Raw genomic sequence first — 25143 nt, 5'->3', positions numbered from 1 at the left:
AAAAAGAATGAGCGAGACTATGTCCCAATAAAACTTCCTTTCCAAAACAGGCAGCGGGCCAGATTCGGCCTGTGAGCCCTAGTTTAGCAATCCCTGAATTGAGTGTTAAAATTGCTCCATGTTTGTTTTTAAATTTTCATTTCCTGTTTGTGCTGGAAGTGGAGACGCATCCGCGGCCCCCACTGCCCCGGCCTCACTCCCGCGTCCGGAGGCAGGTTATGTGGCGAGCAGACAGCTCAGGAGGTTGCCTTCCCCAGGGTAGCCCCGGCTGCACGGAGCCACCTCATCGGAACTCATGGCTGTGCCAGGACCGCCAGCAACGGGGTGCTTGGTTGGAGACAGAGGCTTGGTCGTTTTGGCCCAGAGCCCCCCACTTGTTGGCTCAAGGCTTTGAGGGCCCTGGATCACAGTTCAACCTCCCCTCTGTCCAGTCCTGTTGTTCTGATCACATATGCATTCCTTGGAGGAAAATTTGGCAAAAAAACCACCTTAAACTTGTAATGTCACATGCGTGTGGTATGAGGAATAGCTGCTCTGAGGGGCCAGAGGAGGAAGAAGTCTCTGCAGGCTGAGGCAGTCAAGTGTGGCTTCCCGGAGGAGGTGGGAATGGGGCTGCCCTCAGAGGGCTCCTTAATGAGTGAATTTGCTGAATGTTGCGGTGGGCAGGTGCTGAGCGGGGTGCCGGGTTGGGGCGTGGCAGCGGGAGGGCAGCGTGCCGGGTGGGGTGTCCATATGGGCAGAGACCATGGTGGGGACAAGGGCTCACCTAAAGGAAGGGGCTGTTCGGCTCTCAGAAGGGAGGGAGGGCTGGTGCTCGCGCAGGACACCGAGGGCTTCGTGCCGGAAGGGGCCTGCTGATGGCTTTGCCCACTCTGGAACGCCCTGCCTTTCTTCATGCCTGAGAGCCCTCTGTCCTTGAGTCTCCAGTTCTGACTGCATTTCTGGGCTTCCGGTTTTGTGTCACTGTGATGGTGTGGGAGAAGAACACAGGAAAACAAGTCCCAGCTCCCCTCCCCCTACATCATTCTTGGTCCTTCAGTCACAGACTCTTCCACTGAGCCTCGCGCCGGGGCCTCGCCAGGGGACCCGGCTGTGGCCATGCTCCCAGAGGGGTCACAGTTCAGGGAGAGACACACCTGCAGACTTCCCAGGGTTGCAGTCGGAGGGGTCATGGCTGAGACCCAGACCAGGAGCCTGGGAAGGAGAGCCTTCAAGAAGGCTCCAGGGAGCAGGGAGTGATGTGGAAGCATGCGTGGGATGCCAGGAGGCAGATGGGGGAAGACCGGCTAGATGTGGGCCCTGACAAGGAATGTGGAGGGCTTCTGGGTGGGGGTCTGAGTGAGGGCTCTCAGGGGGCGCGACACATGAGGCCAGAAGTGTAGGTGAGTGCCGTGTGAAGGCGCCCCAGTGGTGTTCCTTAATAGGGCCTGGAGTGCCCCACGTGTCGTAGCGTCAGCTGGGGTCCTCCCCGGCGTCCACATGGAGCCACCATGGAGGTGTTAGATGCCAGTCGGTGGCCAAGCCAGTTTGGCCTCCCTCACCTCTGTGGGTGTTGGTCTCTGAGCCCCGTAGCCTGGGGCGCTCTGAGCACTGCCTTCCAGTCACAGGGACAGGGACAGTCTGCCCTTGCCCCAAATCCTCTAGGCTCAGACCCTCCTGAAGCCCTGGGACATCTGCTTCCAAGATGGTCATACCCATTGTGTGTCCATTTAATCACATACCAGCTCCAATGGTACAGCCTGTGAGGGGGAAGGGGGGGGGTTGGGGACATTTGGCAATAATCAATCACTCACCAGAGAGTTACTAAGTGTAGGTATGTGACAGGCCATGAATTCCATGGTGAGCAAGAACAGACACAGGGACCAAAAGGCTCACATGTGGGAGAACCCTTGACCCTGATATTTCTCCTTCCCGAAAATTACCCTAAGGTGAGAGTCATCGCTGGGCAGGGACGTCAGGAAGCCCTAGCATGTGCTGGGGGTGCCAGCCAAGTGGGGGCATCCCCTTCCAAATGGGAAAAAATAAGTTTAAAAATGAATTTAATACTTCAAACGAGGCATAATGCATCAGGGGAAAGCCAGAACTTTGCCAGATGTCCGGAGCCTTATTTTACTGCTCGTATTTAATAGTGCATCTTGTTCGGGGGAGGGCCAGGGAGAGTGCACCAAATGTTGCCAGGGGCTTGGGGGTCTCTCAAGTCTTAATGTGCCCCGAGGAGGATCACGAAGATATAGCTACAAGAGTTGTTGTGGAGAATTGTGTACATTAGGGAAAAATTAGAAACAACCCCAATGCCCAACAATAAGGGGTGGGTTCCCTAAATCAGGGCATGTGGCTTGGCTGTGCTCTGGGTGTTGTTAGAAGGCGTGAGGAGTTTGTAATGGCTTTGAGACATGGTAGCCTGCAGGGCTTTGCCAGCTCGGCAGGTATCAACAGGGCTCAATAGAATCACTTTTTTTTTTTTTTTTAGTATAAAGGCATAGAAAAGCCTGAAAGGAAGCATTCCAGAATGGAAGAAGTACCCATCTGTAGCTAGTGGAATTGAAATTATAGGTGATGTTTATTTCATATTATTTTATTTTTGCTGTTAATATGTTTTCCAACTTTTCCATAATGAATATGTATGACTTTGGTAATCAATTAAAAACTTTAGTGGTTCGTGGAAAACATTGGCCCAGCCTTTGCTGAGCTCCCCAGGGCTGTGTTGGGAGCAGGTGGAGTGGCTCAGGTGGGGCACTGGCCTCTAGGAACTCCCAGCTTGGAGGGGCCTCCAGCCTTGGCTATAGAACTGCCCAGAACCCTTTCTCTGAGCAGCCCTTGGGGTGAGAGCTCCCATCGAATGGGTGCAATTCCAAGAGATGAGGTGCCCTGCACAGAAACTGCCCGGATTGGTTGTGAAGACAAACCCACGGGGCTCCAGCCCCCACTGGCAGGTTTCAACACCTGCTTCCCGCCTGTTGACCTGTTCAGGGAAACTCCGGGCGCCATGCTGGGCCCACCCACAGCCTGGGTCCCCCCCACACGCACCCCTGCTGAGTGTGGCCTAATGCCCAGGCTGAGGTCCGGAGGATGAGGAGTCCCTCATGAGCAGGCGATGGCAGGCAAGCAGATGGCCTGCCCAAAACCTCAAGGCTGGGTGAGGAGAGCTGAGAGCACCAGCCACCCATTCTCTGCTGGTCACCAACCCTATCTGTCCTTGAAGCCTCAGAGTGTCTTGGAGAAGTGATGTTGACACCGCCATATTTAGTGTCTACTGAGGCCCAGATGCCATCCTGGGGGCCCTGAATGGGGAGTGTGACAGAATGCAGACCAGTACGTGAAAGAAGGCATTTACAGATGCCAGGGGAGCCTAGGCCCCTGGGAATTAGGGTAAGCTTCCCAGAAGAGGTGACATTTAGAGCTTATAGGACTCTTGAGACAGTCAAAGCTTCCAGAATTGATAAGAACACAACAATGATGAAATTGTCAGTACTCTGTCTGAAGAATAAAGGTAAGAATTGGGAGGTAGTGGGACTAGGGTAGACTCTTCCAGAATACTAGCTGTGTTTAGGACTTCCTGCCCTGCTCCTTGGGCCCCTTAGGACCTAACCCTCGCCCTGGGCCTCCCAGACAAGAGGGCCCTGGCTGGCCTGCTCATGTGTATCTGTCAGGGAAGGGACAGGAGCCCAAACAGACTCCTTGCCCCCGTGTCTGCCCTGGCTTCTGTCTGAAGTCCCTGGTGCGGGAAAATAGCAGAAGAAAGGGGCTACATTTAATTCATGTTAAAAGAATATTTATTGCAATCTGCTATATGCCCACTGTTGTTGTAGGAAGTGGGTAGAGTTCAGGGGCTAATTTAATCACAGAAACTTTGGAAGATAGTGTAAAATTGTGTGTCCTCTGGGGATGGGTTATCTATGTGTGTCGGAGGTCAGTGTCTGATATCTGTTGTGAATGGCAGGGAGGGCTTCCTGAAGGAGCGGGCTTGAAGATTGGGATGACTGGGAAAGGCAGGGGGAGGCATGGCAAGGCAGGCAGGGAGGTGGATGCTGTATGTGAGGCCAGGAGGCTGATAGCAGCAAGATGGGAACAGGCCATAGGTGCTCTGGGAAGGGCAAGGGCTTTGGGGTCAGGCAGCTCTGCCCATTATCAGCTCTGTGACCTTGGGCAAGTTTCCAAGCATCTCTGAGCTACAGTTCACTCAACTGCCAAATGAGTCTGGCAACCCGGACATGTGTGGCTCCTAGCAGAGCCCTCCCCCCGCCCCCATGGGAACTTTGGGCTTAGGAGTCTGGAATTGGACTCCAAGACCCGTAAGGAAGCAGTGAGTGGTGCCCTGAAATCAGTGCTCACAGGGAGATGGATGAGTGACGAGTGTTGGTTGCTGTGTGCATCAGAGGGCAGAACTTCCTAACACCTCCGACGCCATCATTCAGACAAGTCCGTGCACACTGGCCATGGCCTCCCCTTCCTTCCTCCCTCCTTCCCTCCTGGTTCAGAGGGACCCTCCACAGGGACAGGTTTGGAACCCCCAGTCCCTCTGTCACTCATTGTACTGTCGGGACGCTGCTCTCAGCCTGAAGAGACCCCCAAGGTGCCTCTTTCCTAGCAGAGGTTACTCCATTCAGACCACAAAGTGGGTCAGGATAATCTCTTCTCTTGTGGTTCCTCTTATGTAGGTATATTCCAGTTGGCACCTTGCTTTTTGATTTCCAGCTTATAAAACATTGTCTGGCTTTCCTTATCTGTAAAATAAAGATAGTAATACTTGTTTCAGTTATAGGGGTCCGAACATGGGTTTGCAGCAGTTTGTCATCCAGTGGGTGCCCTGGGGACACTTTGTGCCTGTGTGGATATGGGGTTAGAAACTGAGAGGGGAGGTGGGACCCCGGTAACTGGCCTCTGGGGGGGAAGGAGGTAAAGAATGAGATGTGGGGGGACTTGGTGTTTCAGGGAAAACGGGGCTGTTCGGCAGAGCTCAGATGGGCCTGGGCCTGGCTGGATGAAGGGTAAGGAAGGTTCCATTTAACAATTACACTTTAGAGCCAATGGGAATGTTTGGATCATTGGTCCAACCCTTCCAGAAATCCAGTGCCCACAGAGGGCAGGGGGCTGGCCTAAGGCCACAGGGGAAGATACAGAGAATGGGATCTGGAACGTGGTGGCTGGAATTAGACTGTCCTCTGGTGGCTTCCTAATGGTGGTACTAAAAGGCTGTAGACTTGTCTGTGTGGTCAGAAATGAGACTCTGGATGGGGAGGAGCCTGGGAGTCCCCACACCGGGAAGTCCACACTGGCTGTGGAGAACTAGGTTTGCAGCTTTAGAAGAGCCCCCTTCCCCTCTTACCTCCCAGGTAGGTGCTAAGGTCCTCCCCGAAGTAGAGGATGTCTTCAGAGCACCGAGTCCATCCTGTTGCTGGGAAGCCAGCCCCCCAGACCTGTGCCCAGTGTTGAGCTGCCACCTCCTCCTTCCCTGCCTTCCCCATGAGGGAGCCATATTAGATGTGGATGCACCAGCCCCACTCATGCCTTCAGATGACTACAGTCCGGCTGACATCTGGACTGGTGTCTCATGAAAGGCTCTGAGCCAGAGCAGCCTAGCTTAGCCACTCCCAAATTCCCGTCCCTCAGAAACCATGTGAGGTAATAAGTGCTTATTGTGTTTTAGCTACCAAGTTTGGTGGGAGTTTGTTACGCAATAACAGAGGCAATGTTAGATGAGCACAATGGCTGAGTGAACAGAGAGAGGGGGTGGTCCAGGCGAGGCCAGAGAGGGGGCAGGCTGTGGCCAGGCAGGCCCTTGTGAGCCAGGGGAGGAGGATGGGCTCAAACTTCAAGCCCTGGGGAGCTCTGGGGGGTGTCAGGCAGAGGTGTGGCACAGTGCAGTTTCACGAAAGGCACTCTGGGATGTGTGGGATGGACTGGGATCTGGGTAGGCACAAGGGGGCAGGCAGAGACCGTAATCAGGAGGCTCCTGTGGCACCCAGGTGGGAGACCTGGAGCCCTAACAGGGTGGCAGTACAGGTAGAGACAAGAGGGTCCGAGAGAAATCTAGGGGTGAAGGAAGGTGACAGGGCTTGGTAACTTGGATGTGGGGAGTCAGTGCTGATCCCTCCACTACCGCTTGGGGCAGCAGAGTAGCCAGGGGACACCACTGAGCAAGCCTGGGAGCCAAGTGGTGAGGCACATCTCAGGGGATGACGACAAGTTCAGGTGTCTGAAGGAGGGCCACTTGAGGGTCATTGAGCGGACAGGTGGTGTGCAGGTCTGGAGCCAAGGAATGAGGACAGAGCTGGCTTATGGCCTTGAGGTGCTCAGCATCAAGGGTGGGAGAGTATGCCCCATAACAGGCACAGACCAGAGAAAAGAGGGAGGCTGAGGGGTTGGGTGTTGAGGGGCCTAGGGAAAGCCTGAGCACCGGAGGCCTCATGGAACCAGGGGAGGGGTCTCCAGTGGGTGGGGGTGGGAGTGCCATGTTGGAGGTCACTGAGGGGATGGGTAAATGAGGATTACAAAGTGCCCAACAGGCCTAGCAACCAGAGGGTCAGAGGGGGCCTTGGCCAGAGCCATTTGGGTGGATTGGATTGGGAACAGCAAGAAATCAGACCAAGTGGTTTGAGAAGTGAGTGGAAGGTGAGGAAGTGGATACCTGGGGTGCAGCTACTCTGTCATGAAGGGAGGAGAGAGACAGGGCAGGAAGTTTCCATTCTCATCACATGGACCTCTCAGAGGGCTGCTTGAGTGTCCTCACAACATGGCAGTCGGCTTGCCCCAGAGGGAGTGATCTTGTCTGAAGGCATTCGCACATGCTGCTCTCTTTCCCTGGAGTGAACTTTCTGTGCTCTCCTGACATCACCCAGCTAACTCCTGTTTATCCTTCAGGTCTCTGTTGAAATGACATCTCAGGGAGACTCCCTAAGTGCCATAGTAGTTGAATCCTCCTATGTTATGCTTCCCCATTATACCTCTTCTCGTTCTAGGAATGTGCATGTGGATATACTGCCTACTAGACTATGAGACTCTGCTTTGTCAATTGCTATATCCCCAACCCAAAACTGTGCTTGATGGACAGCATGAATGAATGAAGGCAAAGCCTGAGCTGGCTGTGGAGAACTAGGTTTGCAGCTTGCCTCCCAGCTCCTCAGGATTAAGCACTGTCCTTGCATTCATTAGAGGGCAGGGGAAGGGTCTCTAAAAAGACAGCCCCACCGTCCCTCCCTGCCAGATGTGACTTTAAGCTCACAACACTTTAGCGGGAATTTGTTCTGCACAGAGCTCTAGTCTCAGGAGTATCCAATCCAGCCCTTCTTGTTATCTAGAAGGCTCAGAGACATAGCAACAGGAACAGGATTGCACAGCAAGTGAGGCCTGGAACCTGGTTCTCCTTGGCTATCCTATGGACATTTGGACAGGCAAGGACAGGCAAGTGCTATCTGCTGGGCATGGGGGCTGGGGAGCTGTGAGCTGGGGAGACCAGCCTCAGCTTGGCGGATGACTGGGAGGGGAGACAGCAAATCATCATGAGAGAAGTGAGCATGTGGCCCTCCTGTAGAGATCCCTTTATACTTCACTCTTATCTTCACCCCCAGCCAATGCTCCCTTCTATACATGAGTGTTTGAGAGTCCACAGCCATGGACATTTGCCCATGATGATCTTCAAGTGGGTCCGCAAGCGTGGGCAAGATGTGCCTTGGATGGTGGACTCAATTCCTCTGAATCCTCCTGACCTCGCAGGCCTAGCCCAGAGCAGGTGCTGTGGAATCATTGAGTGAATCCATGCATGGATTATTATAGATGGAGAAAGGGAGACATTCTCAGACTGACATTTACAGGTGGCTGAGCAAGTGGCTACCACATCCCTGTGCAAATGACTCTGTACTATAAATGACAAAGCTTCCTCCTCTCATCATGACATGGGCAGCAATTCAGAAGGTCACTTGGCCGGCCATATTCTCTCAATTCAAGAGTCAGTCACACTGCTTACTAGAACAATTTCAGGTGTAGCTAGTCCATAATTAAGTGACTAAGATCATGAGTGCATGGCAATTGCACCAGGAGGGCATCGAAATCAGGGCCTGTCCAGTCCAGGGAGAATGGCCTTCGTGGGGCTCTGATAATAAGGCATGGCCCCCTCAAAGCCCAGGCCTAACAGCAGGTGACAGGCCACTGAGGGGCCCTGTTCAAGAGAAAACTCCTCAACCAAGCAATAGCAGGAGACCTGTAAACAGTCAATAGGATCTGCCATAAGGACTTCCATTTGGCCACCACAGAGAAGAGAGACAGAAGATGGTGGGACAGGGCACCTGGGTGGCTCAGTTGGTTAAGCAACTGCCTTCGGCTCAGGTCATGATCCCGGAGTCCTGGGATCGAGTCCCACATCGGGCTCCCGGCTCAGCGGGGAGCCTGCTTCTCCCTCTGACCCTCTCCCCTCTCATGCTGTTTCTCTGTCTCTCTCTCTTTCTCTCAAATAAATAAATAAATAAAATCTTTAAAAAAAAAAAAAAAGAAGATGGTGGGACAGGCAGAGCGTAGGCAGAGAAACCTCCAGCCTCTCTGGACCCCATCCTTCCAGAGCAACCACTAAAAATGCTATACAAAAAATATACTCAAAACCACTACAGATAAGTCAAAATGGAATTCTAAAAATGTTCAAGTAACCTACAGGAAGGGAGGAAAAAGAAAACAGAAAAATTAAAAAAAAAAAGAGTACAAACAGAAAACAAAAAGTAAAATGGCAGACTTAAGCCCTAATATCAACAATTACATTAAATCTAAAAGATCTAAATATACCAATTAACAGGCAGAGATGGGCAGAGTTGATTATAAAACATAACCCACCCGTATGTTGCCTAGAAGAAATCCCCTTCAAATATAGTGATATAAGTAAGTCAAAAGTGAAAGGATGAAAAGGATGAGTCATGAAAGCATTAATCAAAGGAAAGCAGAAGTGGCTATTTTAATATCAAAGTAGGCTTTAGAGCAAAGAAAGTTCTTGGAGACAAAGAGGGACATTATGTAACGATAAAAGAGTCAATCCATCAAGAAGACATAGCAAACCTAAATGCGGATGCACAAAACAACAGAGCTGCAAAACACGTGAAGTGAAAAATGACAGAACTGAAAGGAGAAGTAGATAAATCTACAAATGCCATTGGCGAGTCCAATACTCCTCTCTTAACTGATCACTAGACAACAAATCAGCAAGGATACAGAATAACTCAACACCATCAACCAGCAGGACCCAACTGATTGAACACTCCACCCAACAACAGCAGAATACTCGCTCAAGTGCCCATGGAGCATCTATCGATACAGATCATATCCTGGACCATAAAAAAAAAAAAAAAACACCTCAATAAATTTAAAAGAATTCAAATCCTACAAAGTGTTTTCTCTGACCCCAGTGGAATCAAACTAGAAATCAAAAAATAATCCATGAGTCAAAGGGGAAGTTTTAAAAAATCCTAAAAAAAAAAAAGGTCAGGGGTGGTGGTGGTGGGTGGCTCAGTCGATAGAGCATGCGACTCTTGATCTTGGGGTTGTGAGTTCAAGTCCCATGTTGGGTGTAGAGGTTACTGAAAAAGAATAAAAGATCTTTTTTAAAAAGGTGGGGGAAGTGTCAATGGGGGACTAAAAGTTCTGGCTCCCCTCTGACACCACCCAGCAAGGTAATGGGGCTCCACATCATGGCCTGAGTGGAAATCTAGGCTCCTACATGGTTTTCCTGGCAGGAGTATGGTGGGGTCATTCTCTCCCCCTGTGGCATTTGACCAGAGCAGGGTGGTTACTGACTAAAAGTTTTCTTTCTTAATAAACCCTCAAATACATGGTCAAATGATTTTCAGCAGGGGTGCCAAGACCATTCAATGGGGAATAAATGGTCTTCAACAAATGGTGTTGGGAAAATTGGATATCCAGATATAAAAGAGTGAAGTTGGAATCTTACACCATACATATAAACGAACTTCAAGTGGATAGCAAAGACCTAAGGGTAAGAACTAAAACTATAAAACTCTTATAGGAAAACATAGGGGGAAATTTTCATGACATTGGATTTACCAGTGGTTTCTCAGATATGACGCCAAAAGCACCAGCAACAAAAGAGTAAATAGATAAATTAGAATTCATTGAAATGAAACACTTCTGGGCCTCAAAGGGCACAACCAACAGAGTGATAAAGGCAGCCCACAGAATGGGAGAAGAGATTTGCAGATCATATATCTGATGAGGAGTTAATATCCAGAATACATAAAGAATTCCTACAACTCAACAATAACAACGAGCAACCTGATTTAAAAATGGGACAAGAATTTGAACAGACATATTTCCAAAGAAGACAGACAAATGGCCAATAAAGACAAGCTCAACATCACTCTTCATCAGGGAAATGCAAATCAAAACCACAATGGGATACCATCTCACAACTATTAGGACAACTGCTATTAAAAAACAACAACAATAGCACTGGAGATGATGTAGAGAAATTGGAACCTTGTGCTTTGCTAGAGGGAATGTAAAATGGTGCAGCTGCTATGTGGAGTCATGTCATGTCTGCTCCAAAAATTAAAAGTAGAATTGCCATATGATCCAGCAATTTCACTTCTGGTTATATACATAAAAGAACTGGAAGCAGGGTCTTGAAGAGATATTTGTACACCTGTGTTCATAGCAGCATTACTTACAACAGCCAAAACATGGAAACATCCCGAGTGTCCGCTGTTGATGTAGAGATCAAATGTCTGTACATAGATAGATATACATACAACGGGATAGTATTCAGCCTTAAAAAAGGAGGACATTCTAGCACATGCTACGATGTGGGTGAACCTTGAGGACAATGTGCTAAGCGAAATAAACCAGTCATCACAAGACAAATACTGTGGGATTCCATTTATGTGAGGTACCTAAAGTAGTCAAATTCGGAGAGACAGAACACGGAATGGTAGTTGCCAGGGCTGAGGGCAGCAGGAATGAGGAGCTGTTTAGTGGGGACAGAGTTCCAGTTTTGCAAGATGAAAAGAGCTCCGGAGGAAGATGGTGGTGGTGCTTGCACAACACTGTGAATGTGCTTGAGGCCACCCAAGGGTAAACATGGTTAAGGTGGTATATTTTTGGTTATGTATATTTCACCATAGTTCAAAAAAAAAAAAAAAAGTTTTCTGTCTTGCTAGGCTGCCCCTTTCCTGGTCTTGTGGTTAGAGTGAGCAGGCTTTGGTTGGGACAATTTTTTGTTTGTTTGTGTCCATTGGGGTTTCTGGGTTGTTGACTCTTTTGGTCCAAATCTGGTATATATAAAGCAAAAGAAAAAAAGGCACCTGGCCAATTCACCACTCTGTGGTTCCTCGGGTCCCAAGTTCCCCAGCCAGCTGACCTTCTTCTCTCCATTCTTCGGAGTCCTCTTATGTTAGTTATATATGTGATGTTCAAGGCTTTTAGTTGTACTCAGAGGGTAGAATAGAAAGAAAGAACATCTACTCCATCTTTCCAGAAATGGGAGTCTTGGTCTGCTGTATTTGTGTTAGATCCCCAGGTAATGCTGACACTCACCAAGACAGACTACTGAATTGGTACCTGAGTCCCAAGTTCCCAAGGGCAAGGACTGGGTCTTCCTTGTTTATGGTGAACCTCTGAGCTGAGCACCATTGATCCTGGTCAGTCCTCATGTAAGGCCCCAAACCTTGTTGGGTCTTCCACATAGACCCTGCCCATCCTCAGTGATGCATGTCTTCAATGATTCACTGGCCCACCCCTTTGGCCATTCATTCTCTGAGCTTTCTCTTGTTTTCCTCAAGCAAGAGTTCAGACTCTCCCCTGAGGCCTCTGGAAGGTTCTTGAAAGTTCCTGAAAAGTCAAGTGCACAGCAGCGATGCCCCTTTTTCCTCCTTCACAAAAAGCCAGCCTCCCCAGGCCCTAGGCTGATTCAGTTCAGTCTTGCTCCTTTCTTCTGGGTCCTCTTGGGGCCTGTTTACACTCCCACATTTCCTGATAGACACATGATGCATCTAGCAGGGGAAAGCACAACACGGCTCTAGGTTCAGTCCTTGAGGAAGCTCTGGGGAGGGAAGTGGGTCTTCTGTGTTCCAGGCCAGCAGTGAGTGGTTCCTTCTAGTCCTCCCAGTTTTTCAAAGATAGGACTGATTGGCGCTAATTCACAAAGGAGGAATGGAAGCTCAGGGAAGTTAAGTAATCTGCCTAAGGTCACATAGCTTGTGAGTGGCAGGGCCAGGACCAGGACCAGGAGCCAGGTAGCCTGACTTTGGAGCCCAAGCGCTTCTGTCCTTGTCTTGGGGACCCAAAACCTCACCAAGAGTCTGAGTGTCAGACCGTTATCTGCCTGGGAGCATGCACAGAGCCAGACCTGACCTAAGTCCTCTTAACTGTAACTGCCGTGGTGCCCAGTTCAGGCAACAGGTAGGTACCACGTGACTTGAAATACCAGGAAGAAGAGCAAGAAGGCAGCTGACATCAGATTTTCTGGGGGGGCTTACGGGTTTGAAACGCCCAGTTGGGTTCAGAGTTAGAACCACCCTTTCTTTTACAAAGCAGTGAAAAACGGTTTCGTCCGGCTCTTGGATACCATTGCTGAGAAATGATGGTAGCAGATAACGTCCATTCAGCAAACCTCCTGTCTCTGCTGCCTGGCTGGCTTTGGATGTGGCCCAAGAACTGGTGTGCTGTTGGTCTCTGGTCCCAGCCCCAGCCAGTCCTGGCTGCCCTGGGTGAGGCTTTCAGCTGGGCCTGATTCTTGGGACCTGATTTAATACATACCGAGCTGTGTGGGTCTTCTGCGATAAAATAAAAACATTCCCTGGATTTCAGGAACAGTCATCATCCTAGAACTACTAGCAAAAAGGACGGTGGCAGCTTCAGCCCACCTTCACTGTGGCCTACCCCGTCCCAGGCCACTTGGCTGTTAGCAGGCTGGGTCTGGGAGGTAAGCACTGTAACCACCCCGCCCATTTTACAGATGGCAAAAGTAGAGGCAAAGAGCGACTTCAGAGTGACCCTGTTTTTGTGAAGTACTTCCCGAAAACTTAGGTCCTTCTCTTAGTGTGAACTGTACCCGGGAGGGTAGCCAGCACAGAGCTAGTCATAGCTAGGTACTCAACACCAATACTGGTTGAATGAATGAAGGAGGAATTTCTCGTTTCTTCATCGTGAGGAGCTTCTATCTTTGATGCCATTTACTTCAATTTCCCACTCAGTGCAGGAACCCCTTCTGTAACCTTCCTGATGGATGGTCATCCACCCTGAATACCCGCAGGGATGGGGAGTTTACTCCCTCCAGGGACAGCTCTTCTCATCTTTGGACAGCTATAAATCAGAAGAGGCCTGCTCCTTCTCGAAGTTTTCTCATTTGGGGATTTGGGGGAGGCTGGCCTGGGTGTCGGGATCTAAGACCCAGCCACAGGGGGATAACTGAAGGAAGGGTTGCATCTGCTCAGTCTGGGAAAGAGAAGTCGGTAGCGAGGCGAGGGGAGGCCTCAGTTCTTTTCAAGTCACTGCAGATACAAAAGAAGAAATAGCCAGAGCAGCAAATAATTCCCGTGGTGCTGGGCACTGAGTGAAAAGCTTTCCTTGTGTCATCTCACTTGGACCCCATAACAATCTTCTGCAGTGACTCTTATTATCCCCGCTTTACAGATAAGGGAACTGAAGCACAGGAAGGGTAAATCACGTGGGCCGTGTATCTCAGCTGGTAAGGGAAGCGGCTGGTATGCAAACCCCAGTGGGTCTGATCTGAGCCCGCCCTCCCACCCCTGACAGGCATGTGGGACGCACAGCACTGGGTGCCCGGAATCTGGTTGACAGGTAGAAGCTGCGGGAAGACAGGCAAGTGTCTGGGTAACTGAAGCACTTTCCAGAAGTCAGAAATGTTGGGCCGATGGAATTAGCTGCCTCATAAGGTGGTGGGCACCAAGGTGGCGGAATGGTCCAGGAGGATCCACATCACGAAAAAAGTCCTTGGACCACATTTATCCAGTTGAATCCAATTAAAAACCGATCGCTAGGACAGGCTTTAAAAGAAAAAAAGGGAAAGTAAGGAAGGAGTGGTGTTTGCAGTGTATCTCTGAAGCTAGAAACTTCTTCTCTGGCATCTGCATCTGAGTGTCTCCCCAAATACTAGGACTCCTGAAAAACCAGGGTCCTTGGGGCCTGGTCTTAAAAAGGGGAGAAAGGGTTGATGGAAGGCCTGGGTTTCCTCAAGCGAAAGACCCATTTCCTCAAATGCCCATTTATATGGTAAGACGAGCCTCAGAGAAAGCCAGTCACTTGCCCAGGGCCGCACAGCTGATACACAGCTCAGCTGGGGGACCTGGGAGGGACAGCTCCGTGGTTGGAGGGGGCGGGGAGCTTGCCCTCATTCAAGCTGGGAAGCCTCAGAGGAGGTGCTGAGCTCGGTAGTGGTATCCCCTCTCCCTGCGGGTCACCAGGGACTGGCTCTGGACCCTGGAATTGTGTGGTGAGAACATGTTGGCCCCCAGTTTCTTTCCTGCTGGTGCATATTAGGCTCAGGGCTGGTTGAGAGCCGGTGCCTGGCTGGGAGTGGGGGGTTGGGCACGTGTCTGGTCCACTGCCACCCTTGAGAGACCAAGCCGAGGTCCAGGTGGCGCCCGGTCTCATCCTGGAGGCAGTTCTGTGGTTGGTAGACGCCTCTCTGGCAGGCCAGGGCTCTGGGCCTTTTTCCACCCGGCCTTCTTTCAGCTCTTCCTGTACTTTCGGAGAGTAATCAGATTATTCTATGCCGTGCCTCTGTCCCCTGCAGGCTGAAGACTGACCTGGCATCTGGATGGTGGGGAGGATGAGTCTTCTCCTGGGACAGGCCAATGGCAGGGCGGCCCGGGAGAGGGAGGCCGGAAGGGGGACAGGATCGAATGGTGGTGGCGGCGTCGAGTACGGCCCAGCTCCTGTTCACTCGGGACCCGTCCATCCAGGAGACTCAGGCAGGGCGGGGTTGAGGCCCCATGGGTGTCATTTCATAGGCCAGGAGGCTGCGTCACTTGCCTGAGGTTGGGCTTCTGGTGAGTGACAGGCTGGGAACCGGACGCGGTCACAATGCTCCGAGGCCTGTGGTCTTATGGCCTCACCACAGTGCTCTCTTCCCATGGCAGGACACTGCCTGGAGCTTTGCCACTGGGCCCAGGGTGCCCGCTCGCTCCGCCTCACCGGCCCCCTGCGTGTCAGAGGTGGGCACGGGGTTCAAGCGGCCCCCTCCTTCCCAGAAGGGCTGGTCACCCTCCTCCATCTGCTCCTCCTAAATGGAGGCCTGTGCCCTCCCCAGACATCCCTTCTGTCACAGGGGAAGGGCCCGTGGAGAGCACCTTATGTCTTGTTTGATGAACCAAAGAAGCTGCAGCCCAGAGAGGGCAAGTGGCTTGCCTGGGACCACAGAGCAAACTGGGGGCAGAGCCTGTCTGGAACTTGGGCATCCTGACTCCCAGGCACACACCTGGGACCCGGGCGTCCACACTTCCCTTCTGAAGATGATACCTTGTCACATAAATGTCAGACGGAGCAGGCACAACCATGACCAGCCCTGTCCAGCTGTTTAAATATTCCAAGCATCTGTAAAACTGAACAGTTTAGTGGTGAAGGTGGTTATATGGCTCCCAAGTGCCCCCCCAATCCACCAGAGATACCGAGTCTAGAAATCACGCTCCACTAATTCTCTTGCCTCCCGCTCCCCCCACCCCATCTGAAGAGTGAGGCTTTTAGACTAGCCGCCCTGCTTTCCTTCCAGCGGACACCTCCTGGAATGCCAGGGGCACTCTTCTGTTTGGCTGGGGGGGGGGGAGGGCTGCCGCCAGCCTCAGTTTCCCCATCTGTGACAGTGGCTGCATGCCCAGCTGGCTGGTCTCATCAAGGGACCCACACGGAGAGGCAAGCGCAGAGAGGGCTGTGGAGGCGAACCAGCAACTGTCCGAGCCCTTTGTCCCCGCTTAAACTGCAGCAGGCGACCTGCACGCCAGCCAGGGCCTCTCATTTCCTTTGAGTAAGCGCTCTCCCTGCGAGAGGGAGCCACGGACCTCAAAGGCCGGCCCACAAAGGGGCCCTGACATCGTGGGGAACAATGTCGCCTGTTTACCTGACAGATTGTCCGCTTTCTTTTCATCTCCGAGGAAAAGAGCTCCCGCTGGGAGCCGCTAATCCCAGAGTAAACAGATGACCTCGTGGTGCTTTTCTTCCGGAGGTGGGGTGCAGAGCAAGCGCCCCAACTGTGCAAACAGATACCGGAGGCCTCCTGCGCCTGCGGGGGCGTGGCCCCGGGGCCCGGGCGGGAGGGGCCCTTCGCTCGAGCCCGCCCTCTTTCTCCCTTTGTGGTTTCGCAGTGAATGGGGAGAAGCTCAAAGGCAGGGGCAAGAAAGGTCAAAGCCAATTTGCAGGGCCAAGTGTGGGGGGAGGAGAGAAAGGGCCAGACCAGGCGTTTCGGGAGGCCTGACCTTCACCTGGATACAACCCCTGTGGCCTGTGCCCAGCTCTTCTGTGGACACTGCCCCTGGCAGAGCTGGCTCTGTGTCCTGGCTGTGTGGCCGGGTGGCCGGCAGTTGCGATTCTCTGAGGCTCAGTTTCCCCATCTGGAAAGCAGGCATGAAGACACCCATCTCTTAGGCCTGTTGCAATATACTGCTGTGTGCTCTCAAGAAGTGGTAGTGACTTATGATTAGAGGGGAAGGAGGCCAGTCTGGAAGCTGGAACCAGATGCCAACAGAGTGGGGAAGGTATTCGGGGAGGGGGCAGGCAGAGCCAGGACAAAGGCACTCAGTTGGGAATGAATAGCGCTTGGATGCGAGACAGCAAATAAAATAGCCTCTGAAATAACATATCACATTGTGGGGTTATCTCGGGGAGGGGACCCAAATTCTCCCACTTCCTAGGGGTGTGACCTTGGGAGACCTATTTGGCCCCTCTGTCCTTCGGCTTCCTCCTTTATAAATGGGGAAAAGTCCTATATCAAAGGGCTCTCCCTAAATGAAAAGGACCTAGTACATAGTAGATACTCAGTAAACATTAGTTCCTAGGCCTTATTAAGGGCAGGCTCTTTATTCCCTGCAAGGAGCTGGGGGGATCTGGAAGAGTCAAAGACGTGGGAGGCCGGTCTCACCTTCTTTGGATGCTGCCAGAGGCAGCCCTTTCCCTTGGGCAGTGGGGAGCTGGGTGCGCCTTCACAGGGTGAGCCCCGGGTGCCCAGCAGGTGCCTTCCCACCCACCCTCTCCTTGGCCGCACTGCCAGGCAGTGTGTGTCTCATCTCGGCATTCAGGGCTTCCGTGACTCCCAGCCCCTCTTTGGGGTAGAGAAGGTGGCAGGTGCCTAGCTGAAGTGTCTTCCAGGACTCCTCAGCTTTCCTTCTTAAAGGGAAGCAAGGAACAAGAAGGAAGGACAGGGAAGGGTTGTAATATTTGATGAACGTCTTAAAGCAAGCTTGTAGGTATCAGAAATGCCTTTGGCTTCACTGAACAGCAAACCCACTGACTGTAGCTTAAACAAACGGAGTTTTATTTTTCTAACAAATTAAGAATTCTGGACATGGGTGGTTTCTGGTCTTGGTCAGCTGCGGGTGATGCCAACAAGGACTGGGCTCTTTCCAGCTTTCCACAATCCTCAGCACATAAAATCCTACTGATCACCTCAAGGTGGCAAGACGGCTGCTTCGGCTCCATCAGGAAAGTAGAGGGTCTCCCGGGAGCGCTCAGCTGGCGTCTCATTGGCCAGAAGCGGGTCACGTGGCCACTCCTGGAAGCAAGGGATGCTGGGAATGCAAATTCCTGAGTGTACTTCCCCCGCCGCCAACTGGGTCGGGGTGCGGTGTGGGGCGAGGGGACAGGTGTCCAACCATAGGATCAGTTGCCTGCCAGAGGAGATAGTGCTCCTCACATCGCAGTCTTACCGACGGCAAGCCGGTGCCAAGGGCAGAGAAATGCTTTACTCAATAAGCACTTTGATTGATTTACTTTGACATTCTGGGCCAGCAACCAAAGATGCAGAGATAAAAGCCGCTCCCTTGCCTTTTGGAGACAGAAGGAGAATAATAATAGCAATAGTAACAATATAATGGCTAAAATTCACTGACCATGTACCAAGTGCCAAGTGCTTGCTGGGCTATCTTGTTTCTTGCTCATTCCAACCTCAAGCAACAGGCATGATCCTACCTGCCGTTGGGGAACCTGAGGCTCAGCGAGGCCCATAACAGGCCAGCCTTCCCTCCACGGCACACAAGGTGGTGGATGGAAGAGCCCAGGTATGAACCAGGCTCTCAGGCAACCCACGGGAAGAGGGAGACCCGGTTAAGTTTCTGGAGGTGGGGCAATGTGTGTAGGGTCTGGAAGCGTCAGTTGGAATTCCACAGTCAGACAAGGTGGGGAAGTTGCCCCAGGTGAGGTAAGATATCCACAAGGATGCATTAGAAGCAACTTTAGCAAAATCTGAGGCACCTCTAGGGGCTGTCCCCCCACGCTTTCCCAGAAACTTGTTTCTTTAAAAGGAGCGTAGAAAATAAAATTATACTTTTAAAATCAATGAGTGGCATGAGTAATCAAAGAAATGCAATAATATTGAAAATAACATCCTTTAATTTAGAAAATTGTCGAAGATTAAAAGAAAAAACAAACCAGCCCTTAGACTTGATGCTGATGATGGGGCAGTGAAAAAGGAAATGCTTGGGGTGCCTGGGTGGCTCAGTCCGTTAAGCATTGGCTCAGGTCATGATCCCAGGGTCCTGGGATCGAGTCCCACGTCGGACTCCCCGCTCAGCGGAGAGCCTGCTTCTCCCTCTGCCTGGCGGTTCCCCTGGTTGTGCTCACTCCCTCTCTCTGTTAAATAAATAAAATCTTAAAAAAAAAAAAAAGAGGAAATGTAGGCACACAGTTAGGGGGAGGGTGAATTGGTGTAAACCTTTAGAAAAGCAACTTGAGAAATATTCTTTAAAACGTGCTGCTCTTTTGGCTTGATTTCTAGAAATATATGCTGAAGAAATGACGAAAGTAGACAGATAACGGCACAAGACATAATTTTTTGAAATAGGGTTTTGGGTTTTCTCCCTTGTATTTTCCCCTCTCAGTGTCCCCAGGTGTGTAGCCAGACCCCCTCCCTACTCCCGAATCCCAGGGGGCATTTGTAGGCCCCAACCAGAAGCTGCTTGAAGGCAACATTTTTTCCTGTTTTTGTTTTGTTTTGTTTTTTGTTGTTGTTTTTGTAAAAAAGAAAGCTCAAGAGAGAAAACATGCAGGCAGTCACAGTAAAACAGTGAGAGGAATTGTAAGAAGGAAGGGGGAAGATTCCTAGCACCTGCAAAGGGGCCCTAAGTCCCAGAGGTGGGAACTTGGCCCCCTACATAGCCACACCTTAGGACATCGCTGTGATTTTCCAAAGCTCACTGTCCAGGAAAACTGAAGTCACAGCCATACCCTAGTGTCCTGAGCCTCCAACCAGGCATACAGCAGCAGCCACTGGATATCAAAGAGCATGCCCTCTGGGAGGATGGGTATTTGTACAAACCCCAGGACCTTTGCATGGCCCTAGCAGACAGGGAGTTCTCAAAACGACTGAGGCCTCCAGTGGAATTTAAAGAAAACCGAATGTGACATTCTCATCTATCTACATTCACGAGAAAAAAAATGTTTTTAAAGGTAATTGGGTATAAAGTTATTATCTTGTTTTGATTTTTTTAAACTATTAGTTAAATATTTTCCATAGGAAGATACCAAAGTCCCCTGCCCTGTGTTCCCTGACCTCCAGGCACATACCTTTACTGTTGCACCAACCTTGCTGGGAGGGTCATTATCTATATTTAGTGCCTCACTGTTCTTTGAGGTTCTCAGGTCCTAGAGACTCATCTAGACGTTGTCTTGTTTACCTCCATATCCCCGGTGCTTGCACAATGCCTGGAAAACACTCAGGGAATGATCAAGTACATGAATGAATGAATGAATGAACGAATGAATGAACGAATGAACAGGTGTCTGGTATCTGGGATAAAGGGCCTGGCGAGGCCCATCCCTGTTGTCCCCACATAGACACTCCTGGCAGCCCCAAGGGCTGTGCACTCAGCAACAGAGTTGACTGCAAGCACATACTCGGGGAGTGTAAACAGCCCTCCTCCGGGCCAAGGCCGACTGGCAGACTTGCGGGCAGCTTGCACAATCTTGTGGGCTGCTGTGATTCTCATTTTTGGGGCATGGAGTCATCTCTGCCACGGGCCTCTCCCTCCTTGCCCTGGATTGTCTCTTGGCAACAGAAAAGGAACTGTATGTCTGTTGTCAGTGGGAAGAAGTTCAGACCCCCCCCATCCCTCCAGGAAGCCGGTCCTGATTAACTAGATCTGCCCAAGGACCCCAGGAGGCTGGAGCTGAAAGGGAGCTTGGAGGTCACCCAGACGGACCTCTTGGCTTTACAGATAAAGGACCTGAGACCTTAAGAGGTGGGGACACTGAGCTGACTGCAATTGTGGCAAAGCTTGGCATGGAGCTGGGTGTCCTGGGATGGCAGCTGGTTTCAGAACCAGCCAAACAGGGCTGTAAATTCCTGCCCAGCCACTGTGCAGCCATGTGCACTTGGATCAGGGATGTGTCCTTCCTCGCACCCCATCTCCTCGTCTCCGTGGCGCTGCTCGCAAGGTTGTTGGGGACCCCCTGCTCTGATGGTACCTAGCACAGTACCCAGCTCAGACTAGCGCCTTCTGTCTCCTGCCTCCTCCCACGCTTGCAACCACGGGGTACTCCCACTCACCATTCCTCCAAGTCTGGGCGTGAAGTGCCCAGGCTTCCCCCTGAACCCTCCACTGCCGGGCGGTTCGCTTCCCGATTGACTGCACCTGCTGAGATTGCCTCTCGATTCGTTAGCGTCTGCCTACTTTCTCTCTTGCTTTTTCTGTTTTCGCACACCTCCCGATCTTGCCAAATCCATTCATACCTTCCTTTCTCTCTCCCTTCCTGCAAACTTTCCCAGGCCTTTGCTATGCGCCAGGCACCTGCTGGGCACAGAGGCTCACGGCCGCCTCCTGCCCTTTCAGAGCTCATCTGCGGCTCCAGAGGGGCTGTGTGAGCAAGGCCAAGACAGGAGAGGAGCGCTGACTGGCAAGGGCGATGCTGGGTGTCCACGAAATCCTGTGTCCCGGCTCTTGTCAAAAGCGCTCAGGATTTGGGGACTATTCGTGACTGCAACATACCCCAGGCTTTTCTTACCGTGGGAGCTCTGCGGAGGCCCTTGCTTCACCGAGGGGAGGCAATGATTAAGCTTTCAGAAGACAGATAGGCCCTGAACAGCTTGAGCAAAGGCGTGGAGGGGTTGGAGTCTTTCGGGCTGGCCCGAGGTGCATGGTGGGAGCGGAGGCTGGCTGCAACGTTTGGGGGAAAATGGGGAGCAGGGCACTGTCGTGACTCTGGCCATCCTGTCTCCCCCAGCTGGGCTCCAACAGGCTGAGTGTATACCTGGTGTGCCTGCTGGGCTCATGCGTGCACATGCATGGGTGTGCTCGAGAGGCCTCTCTCCCTGGGCCCAGCCACACGTGACGGTGGGTGTGTGCTGCCAGGGGTCTGGGTAGAGCTGTACCTCCAGGGGGGTCGGGGACAAACGAAGGTGTCAGGCTGTGGGCAGGGGCTCCGGTGCAGAGGAAGTGAATAAAAAGTGTGCGGTGAGGAGGACGGTGTGTGAGTGTATCGAGTGAACAGAGAGACTTTTCAAATCCTCAGCGACCGAAAAGCTGTGGGGGACACGGCGGTGGCTCATAAGGTGAGGCGTCCCCCGCGGTGCCCGCCTTTCGCGCCGTACGTGCAGTGATTCAGTAACCTGGGCCCTCTCCAGGGGTGACTGATTGCTGAAACGAGCGTGGGTCTTTCTTGAGGGGCCGGCGCGAGCCAGAGAACACCCTATCACGTCAGTCCCACCGCGGGCCAGGTTTGCATGCTGTGTTTATTGCCCGCATTACTCACTATTTTGTTACCTGAAATACATTTAGTTCCTATTAATAAGGAGCACTGTAGGGCATAGATTTCATCATTAGCATTAAATTGCTTTACTGCAGTTTACAAAGCAGCTGCCCGTGATGTATGACGCACCCGCTGAAGCCGGGGCCTTCACACACGAGCCGCTCGCCTGCATTGTACAGCGGGGTGTGTAGTCAGAGGCAACGTGCTTTCCTGCACGCTTATAGCAGCGCGCGACGGTGACTTGTGCTTGCTTGGCCCATCTGCGGGGTGCTGCCGTGCCCCCAGCTGGTGTGACACCCTAGGCCGGAGACAGAAGTGTGGCTTCCTGAGAGTCTTCTACGGGCCAGGTGCACAGCTAAGGGCTTTTGAGGCTCTTGTCTCAGTGAACCCCAAGGCCCCCCATGGGGAGGGGCTGCAATCCTCATGTCACAGATGAAGAGACAGAGGTTCACAGAGGACCTGCCTGCGGTGCACGGTGGGGCCACCCTTAAACCCTGCCAACCTCACAGGCCCCTTTAAGATCGGGTGAGATGATGTTTTCTGCTGAGAGGCCGCAGGAAGATTACTCATTCTTTTTTTAATTTTCTTTTGTAATAGCGTTTGTATCTTCATGAATGGCTGGAAGAGGCTCCCCTGCATTTGCTGCCCGCACCGGCCCCCTCGGAGCCAGGTTAGTAAGAAATGACATCCCAGCCCGAGAGGCCGAGTGGTCATGGGCCCTGCTGGAAATGCTCTCCTCCCGCCCACCAGGCGCACACAGTGCCTTCACAAAAACAATTCCCTATTTGGCAAAGGGCAGTGTTTGCCCTGGGATGGGACCTTTGCAGCCCTGCGCCAGGCCCTGTTTATTCTGGCACAGAGCACAGGGATGTCCAAGCCCTCCACGTTTGCTGAACTTCCTGGATTTCTTATCGCGCAGCCGGCCCCGCCAGGGAACAGGTGGAGGGCTGATCGGTGCCCAAGAGACCAAGAGAGGATATTGAGAAGTGCCAAAAATGCTTCTCCTCACCCCCAAGGGAGAAGCAGCACAGGGCAGGGCCGCTGAGGGCTGGTGGGGGCAAGGCAGAAGGAGCCAGACAGATGTATAGGTAAAGCCTTCCCTCTCCTTAACCTGGCCTGAGCTTACATCCCCCGCTCCTGAGTTCTCTGCTCTGTTCAGCCTAGTCTCCTCACTTTCTTTGTACAGATCTTGCCTTGGCCAGCCTCCACACCTTTGCCTGGGCCATGCCTGCCACTTGGAATTTTCTCTCTTCCAAGTCTCCAGTTGAAAGCCTGCTTGGTTGGTAGGATAAAGGAATGACTGAATCCCGAATTGTTCTAAGGGTGGGACTGGGTAAGTGAAAGACTGTGTCCCACACTATACTTTTCTGCACATTTCCATTCCCCTAGGCTCCCTGACCCTCCGGGGCTCATCAGGATGTTTGCCCGGGGTGGCCGAAATGAACCCCCAGGGAGCCCTACGGAGACACGGGAGAACTTGTCTCTGCCCCATCAGGAAGTCACACAGCACAACAGCTGGAGAAGGCTGGGCTAGGAGTCGGGGGTGATGGGGTGGGCATAGGGGGAGGGGTTCCAGGCTCAGGAGTCAGCCAACCAGGGTCAAGTCCTAACTCCCAGGCTTCTAGCTCCAGGGCCTGAGGAGGTAGCTCCACGCTTCCTGTGCCAGCATAGAAAGAATATAATGGCAGCTCCTTGCTTGGGAGATTGAACTACAGTGAGAGGTCGATGAAGCACCTTGAGCAGGATGGGCATGTTTTATCAGCCCCTTTTGTCCCTCAAAGAGGATTTCAGACAAATGGTTGACCTCCGACCGCCTTTGTACCTTAATTGCGCTATTCCTTGACTGCCTCCTACGAAGCTCCTTATTTGGCAACAAACATGTGAGTTGCTGTCCTTCATCCTCGTGGCAGATGAGGGGACTCGGCAAGCTGGGGCTGTGGTCCAAGGACACGTAGCCTATAGGTGGTGGAGCAAGGGTTCAACGCCAGCTGGCTTGACTCGAAATGTGCTCCTTCCTCTCTCTGACTTCTGCCCCAGCCCCTCGTGCCCACCAGTGGCTCAGAGGCCTCCTGGGTCTGGGCGCCTAGGCAGGAGAGGCAGCTGTCAATGTGCATGAGCTCAGGGAGGGCCTAGGGTCCCCTTGTCAGACCCCCTCGTTTGCCACACGCCCCAAACTCCCACCATTACTCATGCTGCTGTGGTTCCTGTCATGTGGGGGCAAGACCCGTGGTGCAGTGCAATCCACTCTCTGCCTCTGGTATCTGAGGAAGGGGTCCCAAGCCAGCGAGCCTCTGGTGGGGGGAGCAGCTTCAGCTTGGGTCCTAGGGCGCCCACCCTGGGAGGCAGGGCTTGTCATCAAGGGGAGAAAAGGCTTTACCAAGGAGAGCAGAGAGAAGGAGAGAATGGCCTTGAGTTTCTCCTACAAGCGGGCACTGCCTTTGTGTATGCCGTCTCACTCAGCTCTCTCAACCTTGTTGGGGAGCACCCACTTTGGCCCCCGTTTGATAGAAGAGGAAAAGAGCACAGAGAAGTTAAGCGATTTGCCCAAGGCCACACAGTTAACACGGCAGGGGCAGGGTTCAATGCAGGCCTGTGACAGCTTTCTAATTTCGCCAGGGCGTAGTTCCCCGTACTGGGGATGTGGTTACGGGAAGGGGCTGTTGTCTTCAGGCAGAGCTAGCTGGCCTGGGTAGAAGAGAGGTTTCCAGGGAGGAACCATTGGCGCCTCCATCAGGGCTCCGGCCCTGGCATTTCCTGCTGCCCGCCCGGAAGGGCCAGAGCCTGGAGGTGCTTCAGCACGGTTAGTCATCCCAGGTGAGCGGCAAGCAGGCACCCCTCGGGAGGTTTGCCTCCACCCCCCACACCTGAGATCCTGAGATGAGTACTGCATCTGGCCTCAGCCCCGAGCTCGGCGCCCAGGCGCATTACTCACTTCCTTCCGGGGACCTCCGTGGGAGGGGGGCACTGCTGTGGGTCATCGCGGGGAGCAGGTGGGCATCACCGAGTCACTCACGTCCCCTCACTGGACCCCACGGGGGCCCAAGGTGAGCCAGGACAGCAGCCTGAGCCTGGGGGACCTCTGCCAGAAATATATGTTACACGAGAAATACAGTGATTTGGCTCCATGTTGAAGGTCAATTACGGTCTTTAGAGGAAACAGAGATAAAACAGTGAAGTACAGCAACGAGAAACAATCTAGCCAGAGACAACCATGGGGTACTCTCGTCCCCGCCCTTCACA

General features: G+C 52.3%; 1 long non-coding RNA gene across 1 annotated transcript; it reads right to left on the bottom strand.

The window, feature by feature from the left end:
- Window positions 1–10854: 10854 nt before the first annotated feature.
- Window positions 10855–16216, bottom strand: LOC118527687 (uncharacterized). The gene is made up of 2 exons (XR_013446743.1): window positions 16067–16216; window positions 10855–13997 (listed from the first exon to the last, which is right to left on the bottom strand). It is a non-coding gene; the product is annotated as an uncharacterized LOC118527687 (long non-coding RNA).
- Between the last annotated feature and the right edge of the window lie 8927 nt (window positions 16217–25143).

The sequence above is a fragment of the Halichoerus grypus genome, chromosome 4 (assembly GCF_964656455.1).
Source record: "Halichoerus grypus chromosome 4, mHalGry1.hap1.1, whole genome shotgun sequence".
Taxonomy (NCBI): Eukaryota; Metazoa; Chordata; class Mammalia; order Carnivora; family Phocidae; genus Halichoerus; species Halichoerus grypus.
Note: the sequence above shows the minus strand (reverse complement) of the source record. Positions and strands in the feature narration are given on the sequence as shown.